Source organism: Arachis hypogaea, chromosome 11 (genome assembly GCF_003086295.3).
Source record: "Arachis hypogaea cultivar Tifrunner chromosome 11, arahy.Tifrunner.gnm2.J5K5, whole genome shotgun sequence".
Taxonomy (NCBI): Eukaryota; Viridiplantae; Streptophyta; class Magnoliopsida; order Fabales; family Fabaceae; genus Arachis; species Arachis hypogaea.
Window position 1 is genome coordinate 79049048 of NC_092046.1, and position 21151 is coordinate 79070198.

Genomic DNA, 21151 nt, shown 5'->3' on the forward strand with positions numbered 1-21151 from the left:
TTCCATAGGGTTCTCCCATGTAATTCACTTCTTCCATTGCTGGGTTCTCAGGATCATAAGCTTCTTCATCAGAGGAAGCTTCCTTAGTACTGCCTGTTGCTGCTTGCATTCCAAACAGACTCTGAGAAATCATATTGACTTGTTGGGTCAATATTTTATTCTGAGCCAATATGGCATTCAGAGTATCAATCTCAAGAACTCCTTTTTTCTGAGCTATCCCATTATTCACAGGATTCCTTTCAGAAGTGTACATGAATTGGTCATTTGCAACCATTTCAATGAGTTCCTGAGCTTCTGCAGGCGTCTTCTTCATATGAAGAGATCCTCTAGCAAAGCTATCCAACGACATCTTGGATAGTTCAGATAGACCATCATAGAAAATACCTATGATGCTCCATTCTAAAAGCATGTCAGAAGGGCACCTTCTGATCAATTGCTTGTATCTTTCCCAAGCTTCATAGAGGGATTCTCCTTCCTTCTGTCTGAAGGTTTGGACTTCGACTCTAAGCTTGCTCAATTTTTGAGGTGGAAAGAACTTTTCCAAGAAGGCATTGACTAGCTTTTCCCAAGAGTTCAGGCTTTCTTTAGGTTGTGAATCCAACCATGTCCTAGCTCTGTCTCTGACAGCAAAAGGAAAAAGTATAAGTCTGTAGACTTCAGGGTCAACCCCATTGGTCTTGACAGTGTCACAGATTTGCAAGAATTCAGCTAAGAACTGATGAGGATCTTCCAATGAAAGTCCATGAAACTTGTAATTCTGTTGCATTAGAGAAATTAATTGAGGCTTAAGCTCAAAGTTTTTTGCTCCAATGGTAGGGATTGAGATGCTTCTCCCATAGAAGTCGGGAGTAGGTGCAGTATAGTCACCAAGCACCTTCCTTGCATTGTTGGCATTGTTGTTTTCAGCTGCCATGGCTTCTTCTTCCTTGAAAAGCTCTGTTAGGCCCTCTAGAGAGAATTGTGCTTTAGCTTCTCTTATCTTTCTCTTCAAGGTCCTTTCAGGTTCAGGATCAGCTTGAACAAGTATGCCTTTATCTTTGCTCCTGCTCATATGAAAGAGAAGAGAACAAGAAAGTATGGAATCCTCTATGTCACAGTATAGAGATTCCTTGAAGTGTCAGAAGAAAAGAAGAATAGAAGGAGGAGGTGGAGAAGATGGAATTCGAACTTATCAAGAGGGACAGAGTTCGAATTGCACCTTGATGAGGAGTCTTAGTCCCTTAAATAGAAGGATGTGAGAAGAGGGGAAGAAATTTTCGAAATTAAATTAAAAAGATTTTAAAATAATAAAAAGAAATTTGAAAATTTGATTGAGATTTTCGAAAATTAAGATTGGGAAAGAAATTAAGTGATTTTTGAAAAAGATTTTGAAATTAGAAATCAAAAAGATATGATTGAGAGTTAATTTTGAAAAAGATGTGATTGAAAAGATATGATTGAGAAGATATGATTGAAAATCAAACTAAAAAAGAAAGTTTTAAAATTAAAGTTGATTACTTGACTAACAAGAAATTAGAAGATATGATTCCAGAATTAAAACTTTTGATCCTTTCTTAATAGGCAAGTAACAACTAGAAAATTTTGAAGTAAATCTTGAATTGAAGCAAGGATTTTTGAGAATAGTAAAAATAAATATAAAATGGAAAGAAATTGATTTTAAAAGGGATATGATTGAAAAGATATGATTTGAAAGAGATTTGATTTTGAAAAATTATGAAAACTTGAAAAAAATGTGAATTAAAAACAAAATCTTCCCTCTAGTGTCATCCTGGCGTTAAACGCCCAGAATGGCATCCATTCTGGCGTTTAACGCCCAAAATCCTACCTTTTTGGGCGTTAAACGCCCAGCCAGGTACCCTGACAGGCGTTTAAACACCAATTTTCCTTCTTCACTGGGCGTTTTGAACGCCCAGCTTTTTCTGTTTGATTCCTCTGCTGAATATTCTGAATCTTCAATTCTCTGTATTTTTGACTTGAAAAGACATAGTTTTAAAAAATATTTTTGAATTTTTGATGATGGGAATCAATAAAAATGCAACTAAGATCAAATAAACAATGCATGTAAGACACCAAACTTAAAAGTTTGTATACTAAGGACTATAACAATGTAAAAATGCATGTAAGAAACAACCAAACATACAAAATAAGAGAATTTGAAGATCAGAGCAATGAAATCATCAAGAACAACTTGAAGATCATTGAAGAACAATATGTATAAATTTTCAAAAATTAGAAGGATAAAGACATGCAATTGACACCAAACTTAAAATTAGACAATAGACTCAAACAAGAAACATAAAATATTTTTGGTTTTATGATTTTAAAATTTTTTTTGTATTTTTTTTTGAAAATTATATAGAAAAGAAAATAAAGAGAATCAAAACTTTTAATAAGAATTCTAGGAATCATGCAATGTTAGTCTAAAGCTTCAGTTTAAAAAGATTAGACATGTTTGGCCAAGCTTCAGCAGGACATTACATTCAACAGCTAAATTGATGAGAATCAATCAGCTTTTGTGATGATAAGAACATCACCTTGAAACTCTAGAATTCATTCTTAAAAATTCTGAAAAGTACCTAATCTAAGCAACAAGATGAACCGTTAGTTGTCCAAACTCGAACAATCCCAGGCAACGGTGCCAAAAACTTGTTATGCGAAATTGTGATCATCAACAATGGCGCCAAAGGACTTGGAGCTCTTAAACATGAATCACACTTTGTCACAAATCCGCACAGCTAACCAGCAAGTGCACTGGGTCGTCCAAGTAATAAACCTTACGTGAGTAAGGGTCGATCCCACGGAGACTGTCAGCTTAAAGCAAGCTATGGTCACCTTGTAAATCTCAGTCAGGCTAATTCAGATGGTGATGGAGAATTGATAATTAAAAGATAAATAAAACACAAAATAAAGATAGAGATACTTATGTAATTCTTTGGTTGGAATTTCAGATAAGCGTATGAAGATGCTTTGTTCCTCCTGAACCTCTGCTTTCCTATTGCCTTCTTCCAATCATTCATACTCCTTTCCATGGCAAGCTTTATGTTGGGCATCACTGTTGTCAATGGCTACTTTCCGTCCTCTCAGTGAAAACGTTCCAAATGCACTGTCACCGCACGGCTAATCATCTGTCAGTTCTCGATCATGTCGGAATAGGATCCATTGATCCTTTTGCGTCTGTCACACGCCCCACAATCGCGAGTTTGAAGCTCGTCACAGTCATCCCTTCCCAGATCCTACTCAGAATACCACAGACAAGGTTTAGACGTTCCGGATCTCAGGAATGGCCGCCAATAATTCTAGCCTATACCACGAAGGTTCCAATCTGAGATTAGAAACCCAAGAGATACGCATTCGAGCCATTGCTAGTAGAACAGAGGTGGTTGTCAGGCACATGTTCATAGTTGAAAATGATTATGAGTGTCACAGATCATCACATTCATCAAGTTGAAGAACGAATGAATATCTTAGAGAAGAAATAGACTTGAGTTGAATAGAAAAACAATAGTATTTTGTATTAATTCATGAAGAACAGCAGAGCTCCACACCTTAATCTATGGTGTGTAGAAACTCCACCGTTGAAAATACATAAGAACAAGGTTCAGGCATGGCCGTGAGGCCAGCCTCCCAAAACGTGATCAAGTGTATGAAAGTATGAAAATACAATAGCAAAAGGTCTTATTTATAGAAAACTAGTAGCCTAGGGTTACAGAAATAAGTAATTAATGCAGAAATCTTCTTCCAGGCCCACTTGGTGTGTGCTTGGGCTGAGCATTGAAGCTTCCATGTGTAGAGACTTTTCTTGGAGTTAAACGCCAGCTTTTGTGCCAGTTTGGGCGTTTAACTCCAGCTTTTGTGCCAGTTTTGGAGTTAAACGCTAGAATTCTTGAGCTGACTTGGAACGCCGGTTTGGGCCATCAAATCTCGGGCAAAGTTTGGACTATTATATATTGCTGGAAAGCCCAGGATGTCTACTTTCCAACGCAATTAAGAGAGCACCAATTGGGTTTCTGTAGCTCCAGATAATCCACTTTGAGTGCAGGGAGGTCAGAATCCAACAGCATCTGCAGTCCTTTTTCAGCCTCTGAATAAGATTTTTGCTCAGGTCCCTCAATTTCAGCTAGAAAATATCTAAAATCACAGAAAAATACACAAACTCATAGTAAAGTCCAGAATTGTGATTTTTATTTAAAAACTAATAAAAATATAATAAAAACTAACTAAAATATATTAAAAACATACTAAAAACAATGCCAAAAAGCGTAAAAATTATCCGCTCATCACCCAGCCACCATTAGAATAATGACTTGAATCATATTGTGATGGTGGGTAATATCCCATGAAATTTGTTTGATCACAAGATGAGTTGAACTCCATTTGAATTTTGTAAAACATCACCAATGAAAATTGAAATTTACGTTACAGAGAGGAATTTCTTAGTGCGGCAATAACTCAAACACCTTGGTGTCAGTTTAAAACAGAAAAAAAAAACAAAGAAAATTCTTAATCTAGACTTCTCACCCACTTAATCATTGTCGATCTATATCAATCCCCGGCAACGGCGACAAAAACTTGATGGGTGGAAATTAGATTTCCACACAAACTCACCGACAAGTGTACCGGGTCGCATCAAGTAGTAATAACTCACAAGAGTGAGGTCGATCCAACAGGGATTGATGGATCAAGCAACTTTAGTGAGTGATAAGTTTAGTCAAGCTAACAGTATTAAATGGAGTGAAAATTTGATAACAGAATATAAATTGCAGTGAATTTAAAGTTGCAGAATGTAAATGAGCAGAAACATAAAGAGCAATGAATGTAAATTGACCGAATCTTAAATGACAAGAAAGGTAAATTGCATGAAATGTAAAAAGGATTGGGTGCTAGAAATTAAATAAAAAAGTAGATCAAAGCTCAAAACAATTGCAGAGGAATTAAATTGCAGGAAAAGTAAATTCAGATCACAACAAACTCAAATGTAAAGTTGCAGAAAGTAGAATTGCAGAAAAGGAAATTGTAGCAGAGAAGGAAATTGAAATTTGCATAAGCCAAATTGAATTGAATACTTGAAATGTAAAAGTGCAGAAAAATTAAAGTGTTTCAACAAGAACTTTCTATTCTACTCCTACTCCTACTCCTATTGCTCTCTAGCAGAGCCAGCCTTCTTTTTGAAATGAAATTGATGCCTTTATATAGACTTTACCAAATGAAAATGAAATTGAAATTTAAAACAAATTATAATTTCAATGAAATTCCTATTCTAACTATTTCTTGTGCCTTTGAGTGATGATATTGGGCTCTGCTTGCTTTGGGGCTTTTGTTGGTTTGGCCTTGAATAAGTGTGGGTTAGGGTGGTTCGGTGCAGCTTGTTTCAAGTGGATCAGGATGCATTTGGTTGTGCTCCCAGTGGAGCGTTAAGTTCACTTTGTGAACTCCACGTTCACCTTGCCAAGTGTGCTTCCTCATATGCCAATTTCCCCTCTTAGCGTTCACTTAGTGAACGTCACGTTCACTTGTTGAACGTTGCTCTTTGGTTGAGCACTCTTCCTTGTTGAAAGTCACGAAAATGTTAAGAAAGTGAACGCTACGTTTGCTTCTTTGTACTCTCGCCAAGTGTGGTTTTTGGGCCTTAAAGATGCCTTTTACTTGTGCTTCAATTGCATGCCAAATATAGATTGTTATATATCGTTGGAAAGCTCTGAATGTCAGCTTTCCAACGCAATTAGAAGCACATCAATTGGACATTTGTAGCTCAAGTTATGGTCATTTGAAGAAGGCATAGTCATGCTATCAGCACCAAGTTAACAAAGTGAACGCCCAGTTAACAAAGTGAACGCTCCCCTTGCTTCCAAGCTGAAATTCACGAGAAAGTTAACAAAGTGAACGCCCAGTTAACAAAGTGAACGCTGATTGTGAACATGGAGCACGCTTTCTTGATTTAGTTATGGGCCACGCTTTTAAAAGCGTGGCCTAAGGCTCCAAAGTGTGCCTCAACTCCAAAATGTGTCCAAAATTCCTCTTTTCTTCTTTTTAGCTTATTTTGTGCTTTTTTTTATTCTTTTTGTTCTTATTTCCTACAAAATTTATAAAATCAAAAGATCAAAGAAATATACCATTTAAGCACAAAAGCATTCAATATTTAAGCACTAATCATCAATTTCTTGTATGAGAAAGCATAGAAAAACATGACATGATGACATGTCATCAGTATGTAAAGAAGAGAAGAATGGGTAGTTAGGCTTGTATTAGATTTTTATAGGTTGTTATATAGGTTAGGTGGGAAGCTTATGTTTATCAAAGATTCAAATTTTGAGCTCACTTAGCTATATATAACCTTATCTTGATCCTAGCCCCATTACAACCTATGAAAAGACTTCATGATAGGTGTATGCATGCATTAAATAATTGTTGATTGTTAGATGACAAACAAATCTTGGAAAGCATGATTAGAGGAGAATTGAGTGGTCAACCCTAAACACTAGAGAGGATAGAGTGCAAACACTTCCGGTGAGGGTTTGACGCTCAATTCCTTGTTCCCGGCTTTCACGAGCTTTATTCATGCAAGCTATATACACTCCACTTTGATGCTTTGAATTGGAAGATGTAACAACCCTGGTTTTCGAGTACGCGAGATCTTTTCTGAAAGTATGGAGAACTCCGGAGGATCAGTAAGGGGAGAAGCTCTGATATATCATCAAGTATCTCGATCCTCATTGTCATTACGTCATCTTTAAGTTAGAACCATTTTTGAGGCAAGCTCGATAACACAGTCACGAAGAACCTAGTTTTTGAACCATATCGGTTAGGAGATTTGATCATATTTTTCGTAAATAATCTCAGTTTGACGAACCGGACTCGATTCATGAGAGAAGAGAGATAATAGGATAATATTATCATTATATGAGTAATAGAAGCTTCTTGAATAATATTATAAGGTTACCTGGTCAGTTTTGGTTAAAAATAGAAAATCGGTTTAACCGGGTTCATAGTTAACTGGTGCAGCTTAGCACCGGCACTCCCTGATGACTTTAGCAATGCTAAGGCCTCATCATACATGTTTTATTCTCATAATAAATATGTTACTAGTGTCATTTATACTAGTATCTTAGAAAATAATTTGTGTTTGAGTTGTGTGAATGTTGTATGATTTGGCTGTGCTAAAAATTGGTTGCATATATGATTGATTCTTGGTGAAAATTTGGTGAAATTTTAATAAAATTTGATGAAATTCAAGCTTTGAATTCATGTTCTTGGAGCTACTGGAAAAACGAAACCCTAGGCTTAAATTGAGGTTCAATTTGTGTTAAAATCATGTGAGAAAGATAGGGTTTTAGTGGCTGGGAATTTATTATGAATTATGATAAAAATCGGTTGCTGAAAAGACTGAAAAACGGGTAAAAACAGAAAAAGAATCTAAAGAATTTATGAAGACCATGAAGAACACTTTGAGTATGATGAAGAATGATAAAGAACAGGCTTTAGATCCTTAAAAGGGCAAGGAAATAAAATTTTTGGTGTTTGGGGGTTATTTGGTAATTTCTGAAAGTTAGGGTGGTTAAAGTAGAAATATTAAAAGTTACGGGTGGTAAAAAGTAAATTTTAAAGGTTAAAAGTTAAAGTGGGTTAATTTTCAAAAATTTAATGATAAAATAATAAATAATAATAAAATATTAAATAATAATATTTAATTAAAAATAATATCTAAATAAAAATAATAAAATAATGCGAAAAAGGCAGTTTTCTGTAAAAGCTTTAGAAAGACAACTTTAAGCACAGAATCTCATAATTACCTTCATAAAACACTTAGGGAGTGGTAATAACATGTTAGTGAGGCAAAAATAAAGGAACGATAAAAAGTTAAAGAAAAGATAACCAAAGAAAAGTCTATAAAGTTTTAGTAACAGAAAAACAGACAGAGATTAGTGAACGAATTAGGGCAACATAGTTAGTCCTTAAGTTGCGACTAGGGTTAGGTATTATATGAAAAGTTAAACTGTTTCAGTATAGACTTAATGAACCTATACCTGGGATAGGCTAACTATTCATACAGAAATTTACATAAGCTTTAAATGCTAACGTTAAACAGAGTAATCAGAGCAGAGTAAAGAGATACCCAAGAAAAAAAGGTAATCAGAGTAGAGTAAAGAGTATAAGAATAGAGGACCTATTGAAAAGTTATTCATTAGTTGCATTAAGTCAACCCTAGAAATATCTATATGTTCATCCGCTGCATTGAGGCAGTCAGATAGATGGTGGTGCGACCACTGAGAACGCTTTCCTGCGGTACAGATTCATATTCTATTTCTGTAAGGCAGAGGGGTTATTTCCTGCTACAGAAGTACCGTGACCACCTGTTCCATTTTTGTAGTGGAGAGTGGTTATTTCCTGTATACATAAGGTGTGTCGGCATACATCCCTGCAGTGGCAGACGTGTTATTTCCTGCGTGCAGAAGACCCTGTGGTGGCAGAGGGGTTATTTTCTGTACACAGGGGTATAGCTAACAGGAAAGCTATATCCAGCTGGTAATGCTGGGTTATGTCGGGAGCGGGTAGAAACCGACAAATAAGCTCATTACCTGCACTAGGACAAGACATGCATCATTCTTGTCTGCACATTATTCTCTATTGCTTTTCTTCTTGTGTGTATGATCGATTGCTATATGTTGGTTTGCGTGTATGCTATATCTGTGTTTTATTTTTTTGTATTCTTCTGTTTGTATTCTACTTTCTGTTTTCTCCACTTTCTCTATCTATCTTTATCTTCTATTTACTGCTTTGCTATATCCCATTATTCGCCTGCTAATCGATGCCGAATAAATGAATGTAACTAATAATCCTGACCCTACTAAGGACTTCCCAGTTCTTACACCCTTCTCTCCCTTCCTCCCCTTCTGATGGAAACGGGCGTGATATTCTATGAGTTCGAGGACCCTTATGTTTACGAGGACCCAGTACATCACAGTTACCTCATTATGGGATTGGAGCCTCGTATTAGACAACATGCGTTACCGAATTGAGCTTTTAAACATCCTCTATCTAGCCCACATTTTGACCCCGATGCCCCTAATGACTTCCCCTTATCCTGGTTACACCCTGACGCACCTGGACATCCTTTTCCTGAAGATACCAGACACTCTATACCAGCTCAACCCTTGAATGAGGCGGTACCTAAGCCTATCATTCCTGATGAGCCTGAGTTAGCTGGTGACTACGTACCTATGATTCCACCAGAGTGGGACTTTCCTCCTGGGCTGATCCTTGACTTTCCACAGCCTGATGAGCTGGCACTTCCGGACGATGGGGTAGTACCTATTTACGCGAACGGACCTGTGCTCACGAATGGTTTTGTACATAGTGACAGCAGTGCTTCTGGTGGGTCTGGGGGTATAGTTGTAGCTGCGGATGACGAGGAGGAGGAGGATCCTGAGATAAAGATAGAGTAGGATGAGGAGATGGGTGAGCCTCATGACGATCTTCTGAACGGCCATGTGTAGATATAGTCTGACAGCAGTAGAGGCATTCTTTTGATGACACTCTAGTCTGACATTATCTTTTAGTTAGTCTCTCACTTGTGTTAGTACACCCGAGAGCTAGGAGCTATATAGTGGTTAGGCTAGTCTGGGTGCCAGTTTAGTAGCTTTTTGTATGGGCCAAGCCTTGGGAGTGTCGTGTATATATTAGCTACGTAGGTTGACGAGGATGTAAACTGACATGATCTTGTGTAAATGCTACACGTTTTGTTATAGTGTACATTATGTATATTATCTGCTATATTTCTATATTTCTCTATGCTTCCTTTTATTGCTCTCAGTGTATGCTTGTTTATTTTACCTAGTCACCGCAACGACATAAGTTGAATAAAAAAAAAAGTTACTCGTAAAATTGGCAACGTTCTAACAAGGAACAGGCTCATATATTAAGTAATAGTTAATAATTAGGAAGAACAAGTTGGTAACGCTTGGCTTTTTGTATGACCATGGCATACTGGGAGTCGGGTCGTTACAATTTGGTATCAGAGTAGTTCGTTCCCAATAGAGCCTGGGAGTGGACTGACTGTGCTTCATTGCATACTCTGTTGTGTGTCTCATGCTTATAGGATATCTATGTGATATGTGTTGCATGATTGTCTCTATATTTTCATTTTGGGAATGTTCACACTTGACTTGAAGTGTTAAGACTGATCACCTTAACAATGATTGTTTGGTGTGAACAGGACCACGATGGGTTCACGAAGATGAGGCGTACGGGAAGGAATTCCTAATATTAACCACGAGAGGGAACAGGAAACGTTTATGGCTATCATGAACGCTGTGGATGAGGCAGTGCGTGAGGCTGCAGTAGCAGCGGCTAGGGCTGTTGACCATCTTGGAGTGAGAAACGGGAATGAGAATGAACATGGAGAAGATAGTGGGAATGATGAGAATAAATTGGGGCATCTCGAAAGACCTATGACCCTTGCGACCTTTCTGAAGGTTAAACCACCTAAGTTTAGAGGTACACTCGTTGCGACCGATGCTGATAATTAGTTTCGAGGTATCAAACGATCACTGCGAGCGCAGCATGTTCCAGAAGGCCAACACGTGGAGTTCGCTACTTATATGCTGGAAGGAGAAGCGGAGCATTGGTGGCAGGGGATACAGTGACTGTTGCAACAAGATGAAGGCGATATTCCTTGGGATACTTTTAAGGATGAATTTTATAAGAAGTATTTTCCAAGGGCAGCTCATGACGCTAAGGAGATAGAACTTATGCAACTGAAACAGAGTAACACAACTGTTGCAGAATATGCCCGTAAGTTTGATGACTTGTGCCGTTTCTCCAAGATTTGTCAAGGGAATCCTACTGACTTTGAAGAATGGAAGTGGTTGAAGTTCGAAGGGGGTCTTCGTGAGGATCTGATGAGTTCGGTAGTTCCATTGGAGATACAAAATTTTGCTGAACTTGTTAATAAGTGTAAGTTAGTGGAAGAATGTGCTAAGAAGGTAAGTGCATCTAAAGCAAGTCGTCAAGAATTTCCACCAAGGAACTACAATAGTTATAATTGGCAACCACGAAGGACAAATTTCAAGACATCCGGTGTGCCACAGCGAAGAAACCCACAAGCTGGTAACGTTCCTGCTCGCCCTATGGGTGGAAACGAACGTAGACCAAGGCAGGATAATGGTAAACGACCTCAACAGGCATAGGTGAATACTGCATGTAGGCAGTGTGGAAAGGATCATGGTACCAGGCCTTGCCAAATCAGAACATTTACTTGTTACAATTGTAGGAAACCTGGACACTTGGCGAGGAGTCGCCCAAAAGGACTTGTTCGAAATCCAGTACGAACCCAGCAACAAGGTCGAGTGTTTGCTATGACTGCTGATGATGCCATGCACTTAAACGCCCTGATCCAAGGTTAGTGTTATGTCAAGGATCGGTTTCTGACTGTACTGTATGATTCGGGTGCATCGCATTCTTTTATTTCTTTAACTGTGGCTCGTGAGTTGGGATTAGATTTCTCTGAATTAAACTTTGATTTAATTGTCCATACACCTGCATCCTAAAATGCTTTGACCAGTTTAGTGTGCCTACAAGTACCATTCACTATTAGGAATAGGACTTTTATACATGATCTAATCTGTTTGCCTCTATGTGGTTTAGAAGTTATTCTAGGATTAGATTGGTTATCCAAGTATCATGTTTTCCTTGATTGCTTTGAAAGGACTGCTGTTATTCCATCTGATAGTTTAGATATTAAACCATTTCTGTTCCATACTTTATATCTGAATTCTATAAGACTTACCTTAGACGGGAGTGATTGTGAGGGATACGTTCTGTTAGCGGCTAGCTCGAATGATAGTGAATTAAGCTTAGAACGAATCTGAGTGGTGAAGGAATTTCCTAATGTTTTTCCCGAAGACATACCTAAGTTTCCTCCTCAGCGAGAGATGGAATTCAGCATTGAACTAGTACCTGGAACTAGACCGATTTCCATAGCATTGTACCGAATGTCACCACTGGAACTTGCAGAGTTGAAGAAGCAGTTGGATGAGCTACTTGGAAAGAAATTTATTCATCCCAGTGCATTACCTTGGGGAGCTCCAGTTTTGCTGGTAAAGAAGAAGGACGGTGGAATGAGACTTTGTGTAGATTACCGACAGCTAAATAAAGTCACTATCAAGAACAAGTATCCACTTCCACAGATAGATAATTTGATGGATCAGTTAAAAGGTGCAACTATGTTCTCAAAGATTGATTTGCGATTAGGCTATCACCGGATTCGAGTGAAAGAGTCAGATATACCGAAGACTGCATTTAGTACTTGATATGGTCACTATGAGTATACGGTTATGTCGTTTAGACTAACTAATGCTCTTGTGATTTTCATGGATTACATGAATCATATTTTTCGTCCGTACCTTAATCAGTTCATAGTAGTTTTCATAGACAATATTCTCGTCTATTCGAAGACAAAAAGAGAGCATGAAGAGCATCTAAGGACTGTATTACAGATACTGAGGACTCGGAAGTTATATGCTAAACTATCAAAGTGTGAATTCTCGACAGAGAAGGTGGCATTTTTGGGGCATGTTATAGCACAGGGAGGAATTGTAGTGGATCCTTCAAAAATTGAAGCAGTAGTGCAATGAGAAAAATTGAAGCATTTTTCTCGAACTTGCTGGATATTACCGGAGGTTCATCAAAGAATTTTCGTAGATAGCCTTACCTTTGACTTACCTTACACGAAAGGAAGTTCCGTTTGTCTGGACGACTGAGTGTGATAGAAGTTTCAAGATGTTCAAGGAAAAGCTAACAACTGCACCTGTATTAGTACTACCAGACCCGTAGAAACCTTTTGAAGTATACTGTGACGCCTCTCATAAAGGACTTTGTTGTGTGTTGATGCAAGACAAAAATATGGTGGCTTATGCTTCCCGGCAGTTAAGACCTCATGAACAAAATTATCCGACGCATGACTTGGAGTTAGCTGCAGTGGTATTTGCTCTAAAGATCTGGAGGCACTATCTATATGGTGCTCAATTAGAAGTTTTCTCCGATCACAAAAGTTTAAAGTACATCTTTGACCCGAAGGATCTTAATATGCGACAGCGAAGGTGGATGAAATTTTTAAAGGACTATGAGTTTAAGTTAAGTTATCACCCAGGGAAAGCGAACATTCTGGCGGATGCCTTAAGCAGGAAGAATTTGAATATCTCTTGGATGATGAGAAAGGAAGAAAAGCTACTCACGGAATTTGAGAACCTTAGGTTGGCTAAGACTCAGATGTCAAGTGGAGTTCATTTGGCGCAGTTGCATATAACACCAGATTTCAAGATTAGTATTTGGCAAGCACAAGCACAGGATTCAGAAATGATGACGATGCTGAGACGGATGGGGGCAGAGAAACCAGAAGCTGTAAGACAAGATCGTAGCGGTCTCTGGAGATACAAGAATAGAATTTGTGTGCCTAATTCTAAAGAATTGCGACAAAGGATTCTTGTAGAAGCTCATCAAAGCAGATTTTCTATGCATCCTGGAGTGACAAAGATGTATCAAGATATGAAACAAATGTTCTGGTGGCCGGGCTTAAAGAAAGAAGTAGCTGACTATGTCTCAAAATGTTTAACCTGCCAGAAGGTGAAGGTGGAACATCAAAAGCCGTCTGGAACCCTGCAACCCTTGGAGATACCGCAATGGAAATGGGAGCAGATCACCATGGATTTTTGATGACATGTAATGATGTCATGTTTTTCTATGCTTTTTCATACAAAAAATGATGATTAGTGCTTAAATATTGAATGCTTTTGTGCTTAAATGATATATTTCTTTGATCTTTTGGTTTTATAAACTTTGTAGGAAATAAGAAGAAAAAGAAGCAAAAAAAGTACAAAATAAGCTAAAAAGGAGAAAAGAGGATTTTTGGGGCACATTTTGGAGTTTTGGCACACTCTGGAGCTTTAGGCCACGCTTTTGAAAGCGTGGCCCATGATTTAAACAAGAAAGCGTGCTCTATTTTCACAGTCAGCGCTCAAATGCAAAGAGAGCGCTAAGTTAACTAAGCTATCATTTTCGGGCAGGTTAAAATTTGGAGACAAAGTTTTGCAAACGACGCACACGCATGCTTGATGCGCACGCGTCGATTGTGCATCTGAGACAAATCACGCACACGCGAGGCTGGTGCTGAAACGTGAATTGGGATTTTTGCTACCCACGTGCACACGTACATGGCACGCATGCGTGGGGCAGCGCTCACTAAGCTAACGTAGCGCTCACTAAGTTAACGCTGCAAGGAATGCGTGCGCGCAAGTGACGCGTACGCGTCGATAAGCCAAAACACCAGGGACGCTGATAAACCACTATTTTATGGTTTATATTGTGTTTAATTGTGTGGTTTTATCATGATCCTTACCCACTTATTCGTTAATTTAGCATGCATTTATATTTCCTTCCTGAAATTATTACATAACTGAAAACTACTTCCTAGAGACTTTTAATTATGCATTTTAATTCTCCTTTATTCCATTTGATGCCGTGATCTATGTGTTAAGCGTTTCAGGCTTTATAGGGCATGAATGAGTTGGAGATTGGAAAGGAAGCTAGCAAAAATGAAAGGAACCCAAGAAATTGAGGAGATAACCAGTGAGAAGTGACGCGGCCGCATGGCTCATGCGACCGCGCGAAAAAGGAGAAATCGCAGAGATGCGGAAGCGTGGCTCACACGACCGCGCAGACTGGAAAAGCACGAGCGACGCGGAGGCGTGGATGACGCGAACGCGTGGCGAGGAAAAGCGCGAATGACGCGTCCGCATGGATGACGCGATCGCGTGACATGCGCGATCTGCATAATCTGCAGGATTCGCTGGGAGCAATTTTGGACCCTATTTTGACCGAGTTTTCGGCCCAGAACAGCAGACTAGAGCCAGAAACAAAAGAAAACATTCATTCTACACAGTTTTAGTTTTTAGATCTAGTTTTACTCCTCCCCTAGGTTTTCTCTAGAGACATTGATAGTTCTTAGGATTTTATTTTCTCTAGCTTTTTGCATTGGGATATTGAGAAGAGTTATTACCTCATCAAGACTTCGTCATTCTAGTTCGTTTTCTTTACTTGGCTTACTCTTCCATGTTCTTTGCTTTGTTTAATTTTACCATTGGAATATTTTTAGGATTATTTAATACAAGGATCATTTTTATTTTTAATTGACTATTTTAATTTTTATTTACAATGTCTTTCTTTAATTCCTTCTCATCTGCTATGAATTTTACCTTTACAATGAGTGAGTAATTCCCTAACTTGATGGGGAGTTGATTGAAAGGAACCCTTGAGTTGGAAGATTCAAGAGAAAGATTGTAATTGGGTTATTGTTGGTTTGCTCTCTAGTTCCTGACACCAATTTCTGCCCGCATCATTTTGGCGCCGTTGCCGGGGAGTTGCAATAGAGTGCTAAAGTTATTAATTAGAATTTATTTATTTGCATTTTATTTTATTTTGCTACTATGAGCTGCATGTTTCTTTCGCTAGATGACGCGTTCACTTCCTGATCCACGCTTGCCAGTATTCGATCCTGAGATTGAAAGAACCATCTCACGAATAAGGCAAGCTCGGCGTCGGTTAGTCCTCTCTGATGGCGGATTTGAAATGCCATCTGAGGAAGAAACCAGCCCCCGTTCTACTGATTCGGTTGATTTACGTACAGGTAACATGGCGGCAGCCAGAAGAGTTACCATCCAGGAGGAAGGAGCCCCTGCTTTTACAATGCAACCATTTCAAGCGCATCACCCAGCGGTGGCTATAGATTTCGAAATAAAGACCGCACTACTCAATTTAATGCCCAAGTTTCATGGCTTACCTGCTCAAGAGCCTATCAAGTACCTGAGAGATTTCCAGGCAGCCTGTTCTACTGTCAGGCGAGATGGTACAGATGAAACTTCAATTCTGCTGAAAGCTTTCCCGTTTTCTCTTGAGGGAAAAGTAAGAGAGTGGTACTATACTCAACCCCTAGCAAATGTATCCAACTGGGATACGCTCAGAAAAGAGTTTTTGGAGAAATTCTTTCCATCTGAAGTTACTGATAAACTGAGGAAAGACATTTCCACGATTGTTCAAGATGACAACGAGACTCTCTTTGAATACTGGGAGCGCTTCAATAGTCTTCTGGAAGCATGCCCCCACCACATGATCGACAATATAGTGTTACTCAGCTACATCACACAAGGTATGAGGCCCCAAGATAAGACCACATTGGAAAGTGCTAGCAATGGGTCTATGAAAAAGTACAAGACCACTGATGAGGCATGGCAATTGATCAGTGACTTAGCTGAATCTACTAGGAACCACAGGCAGAAGCAAGGCTGTTCAAAAGCCTATGCAGAAGTATCCTCTAGCAGAGAGACTGCTGCTCTAACTCAGAGTATCTGTGAAATGACCAACTTGCTGAAGCAAATACAATTGAATCAACAACAAGTTCAGCAAGCTCAACCTCCGTCACCACAGCAAAACCAACAATTAGTCCCACAGAGAGTCTGCGGAATTTGTGCTGATTATAGCCATTATACTGATGAATGCCCGCAACTCCAGTAGGAAGACAACATGGTGGCATCCACTCATAACTTCTATGACCGCCCCACCAAGGGTACAATCAAGATGGAAATAATAACCATAGATGGCTGAAAGAACTGAAGATTGATGGTTTAGAGGTTATAGTAAACTCTCGTTGTGAGTATAGTTACTAAACCAAACAATCAACCTTTCTTACAAACGTTTTGGTTATCACAAGTAACAAACCCCTTAAAAATTGATAACCGAAGTATTCAAACCTCGGGTCGTCTTCTCAAGGAACTACAGGGAAGTATGTTCTTATTATTGGTTATGGAGATTGTAAATTTGGGGTTTCAAGAATGAGGAACAAATATGACAAATAATTTAAATGGCAATTAAAAATAAATAAATACTGTAAAGCAAACTTTTGGTAAGGTATGAGAAATTAGAGGTCCTATCCTAGCTATCCTTATCAATGATGATGATGGTTGAATCTTAATTCCACTTTGTTAACTTTTACTAAGATAAAGGAAGGTAAAGGGATTAATTGGTTTGATCTTCAAATCCTATTTATTTCCTAAGAAAAGATTGGGATTATAGAAGTTCAATTCAATTAACAAAGATAACAATTATCAATCACGTTTGAGTTTGATAACTCCTGAGTTACTGATTTCTTAACCAAGACCAAAAAGAGAAAAATAAATCTACTTGGAATAAAAATGACTTCAGAGTAAAAGCAACAATAGCATAAATAAGAGAAATCAATATTAAACTGAAATACCTCAAATAACATTAATAAAAGAGTAATCTGTAACAAGAAAGGATTCATAAAGTAGCTTGCAAAGGTAAATAAAAGGAATATTGAACCTGATCAAAAGAGATAATCCTGAAAGTGAGTAAAAATCCTAAATCTAAATCCTAATCCTAAAGAGAGAGGAGAGAACCTCTCTCCAAACTAAATCTAAATCATGGAAAGTAAAAATTGGCGAGCTCCCCTATGAATGGATGGATTCCCCCACTTTATAGCCTCTAATCTGTGTGTTCTGGGCTGAAAACTGGGTCAAAAGAAGCCCAGAAATCGCTCCCTGCGATTTCTGTTACGTCCAGGTCGTGGGCAAGTGACGCGGAGGCATCGTCCATGCGGCTGCGCGGGTTGAGGTTCGCAGATGCATCGCGGACGCGTTATTCACGCGTTCGCGTCGCCTAACTTTGTGGCAACTATGGCAAATTATATATCAAATCGAAGCCCCGGATGTTAGCTTTCCAACACAACTGGAACCGTGTTGTTTGGACCTCTGTAGCTAAAGTTATTGCCGTTTCAGTGCGAAGAGGTCAGGCTGGACAGCTTAGCAATTTCTCCAACTTCTTGTATTCCTTCCACTTTTGCATGCTTCCTTTCCATCCTCTGAGCCATTCCTTCCCTGTAATCTCTGAAAACACTTAACACACATATCAATGCATCTAATGGTAATAAGATAGGATTAATAATAAGCAGATATAAGATCAAAGAAGTATGTTTTCAATCATAGCACAAAACCAGGAAGGAAAATATAAAACATGCAAATAGTATGAATAAGTGGGTAAAGAGTTGATAAAAACCACTCAATTGAGTACAAGATAAACCATAAAATAGTAGTTTATCAACCTCCCCACACTTAAACAATAGCATGTCCTCATACTAAGCTTAAGAGAAGCTGTAAAGATGAAGAGGAATGGTAGGATGTATGAAATGCAATCCTATCTATATGAATGCAACTACATGCAAAATGTTTCTACCTACTTGGTTTAAAAGTAAACATGTTCTCCAAGACAAATACAAACCAATTTCCACTAATTCAAATCGTACAATAAAAAGCAAGTAAACTTGTAAGAAGACAGCTCATGAAAGCAGGGAACATAGAATCAAGCATTGAACCCTCACTGGTAGTGTATATCACTCTAATCTCTCAAGTGTATAGGGTTATTCACTCTACTCTTCTCTAGTCATGCTTTCTAAACCTTGTTCTTCATCTAACCAATCAACAAATATTTAATGTACTAATGCAAACATCATGAGGTCTTTTCAAGGTTGTAATGGGGCTGAGGTAAAGGTAAGGATGTATGTATGGCCAAATGAGCTATAATATGAATCTTTAATTAACCTAAGCTCTCACCTAATATACATATACTCTATATACTTTTAAATTCATGCCTAGCTACCCATAATTCCCACTTTTGTATAATTCCCATACTCATGTACCAATTTTTTTTTAATTTTTATCACATGTGCATTGATCTTTTATTAAACTTAATATTGGGGTAATTTTGTCCCCTTATTTATTTACTTATATTATATATTTTTTTTTCTTTTTCTCTTTTTTTTTTTCTTTTTTTTTTAAAAGATGAAAAATAAACATAACTTATCAATACACATGGATTTTTAATTTTTCTGGTCTCACATGAGTAGGTACCCAAATTCCCAATATTTTATCAATGTAAAAACTTAACACATTCCCTTATGAACCCATGTTACCATAATTTTCCCACACTTAATTGATACACAATCTCTATCTTAAGCTAACCAAAGATTCAATTGGGATATTTAATTGTTTTTCTGCTTAAGGCTAGTGATGTGGTTATAGAACAGAATAAATGGGGATAAAAAGGCTCAAGGTGGCTAACAAGGGTGATGTAAAAGGTAGGCTTATTTGGGATAAGTGAGTTAATAACAACTAATGGCCTCAATCATATGCAAGCATGTAAATACACTAAATAATGGACATATAGAATGGAACAAAGCAAAGATTGCAATTATAGAGAAGAAAACACACAAAAATAAAAATTTATGGTTAAATAATGTAACCATATAAATAAGCTCAAAATCTCACAGGTTGTATGTTCTTTGGCTTAAAAACCATGTTCCAAATACAACTTCAAACAAGTTTTAACATAAAAATTTTTCAATTAGTGAAATACTATAAAAATTTCTTGGAAAAGAAAATATTACTTCAACCAAGAAGTAACTGAATGCATAAAATCAAATAAATATGCAATCAAACATGCAAATGCAACAACTAACAAGGAAAATAAAATATTGGTGTTGATAAGAAAATACTAACCCATGGAGATCGGTATCGACCTCCTCACACTTAAAGATTGCACCGTCCTCGGTGCATGCTGAGATGTGTAGGTGGACGGGTTGTTCCAACTGATGCTTTCCTTAAAGGTTTGTGCAGATGGACTTGTTTGTCTCCCCTTTTAGAAGTTTTCCCTTTCCCTTCTTTGGTGGCCATCCTGAAGAAGAGAAAAAAAGAAGATAAGTAACCCAAAATTAAAGATAGAAAATAAATAAAATATGGGTGTTAATGCCAGATAATAAGGGTCTCAATTACATGGAAGCTTCAACATGTACGTGAGAAAAACAATAGAAGCACATGGCATACCAATGGTGTAAAATTTACAACAATGGGGGAGAGAGTGAGGAAGGAGAGATAATATAAATTCATGTCAATGCAAAAGTAATACAGATATAAAAAATTGGCATTGATTTAAATGATATTACTCAATCAGAATTAAACAAGTCACTAAGCACCAAGAAAATACCAGAAAAGATGTAACAGTGGAATAGAAACATTTGAACACCAATGGTAAAATAATAAAAATATGCAATGAATGAAAGTATGAAAATAAATTAAATAAAATAGAATGGAAGAGAGAAAAAAATAATAAGAAAGGAAGAAGAAAGAAATAAGAAAAGAGAAAAAATAAGGATTTGGAAAAGAAATATATAAGATATTTTGAATGAGTTGTGCGGCGCGAGCGATGCGGCCGCGTGGGGCACGCGGCCGCGTGGGGCACGCGGTCGCGCGAATTGCGCTTAAACTGATTGACTCGGTCACGCGGTCGCGTGACCCATTTTATGCGACTAGCGCGAGGGCAGTCTCGCACTCGCACAACTCTCTGTTCAAAATAATTAATTGCCAAATTTTAAGTGACGCGATCGCGTGGGGTATACGATCGCGTGAGTGGGCTTTAGAAGGATATGACGCGGTCGCGTGGGTCACGCGACCGCATGGGAAGGATTATGCGTTCAGCACCAATCCAGCACCTCTCTCGCACAACTTTCGGGTGTGCCCCACTTTGATGTCAAAATCCTGGTCACGCGGTCGTGTGGGACGATTTGTGCCATTGGCATGCCTCCAGCGCTGCTCCTGCGTAACTTTCTGTTCATTATTTTCTCCCAATACCTGCGATTTTTTTTTTGTAGAATCCAGAATGCAGTATGCAGAATGCAATGCTTAATGTGAATGCTATGCGTGATTCCAGGTTCAATAAAATAAAAATAAAATTCAAAAACAAACAAAACTAAATAAAATTAAAATTGCAAAAGGAAGGATCATACCATGGTGGGTTGTCTCCCACCTAGCACTTTTAGTTAAAGTCCTTAAGTTGGACATTGGAAGAGCTTCCTGCTATGGCGGCTTATGCTTAAATTCATCCAGAAATCTCCACCAATGCTTGGAATGCCAATAGCCTCCGGGGTCCTAAACTAGGCATGTAAAGCTTCTGAGCAACTTCAAACAGAGTCTCAGGCTCCTGGGGTGACGAATGTCAGAATATAATCCATGATCCCAAGCCTTGTTTTTATATCCGC

General features: G+C 38.1%; 1 non-coding gene across 1 annotated transcript; it reads left to right on the forward strand.

The window, feature by feature from the left end:
* Positions 1-403: 403 nt before the first annotated feature.
* LOC112725082 (small nucleolar RNA R71) lies at positions 404-511 on the forward strand. The gene has a single exon (XR_003164211.1). It is a non-coding gene; the product is annotated as a small nucleolar RNA R71 (small nucleolar RNA).
* Positions 512-21151: the final 20640 nt, after the last annotated feature.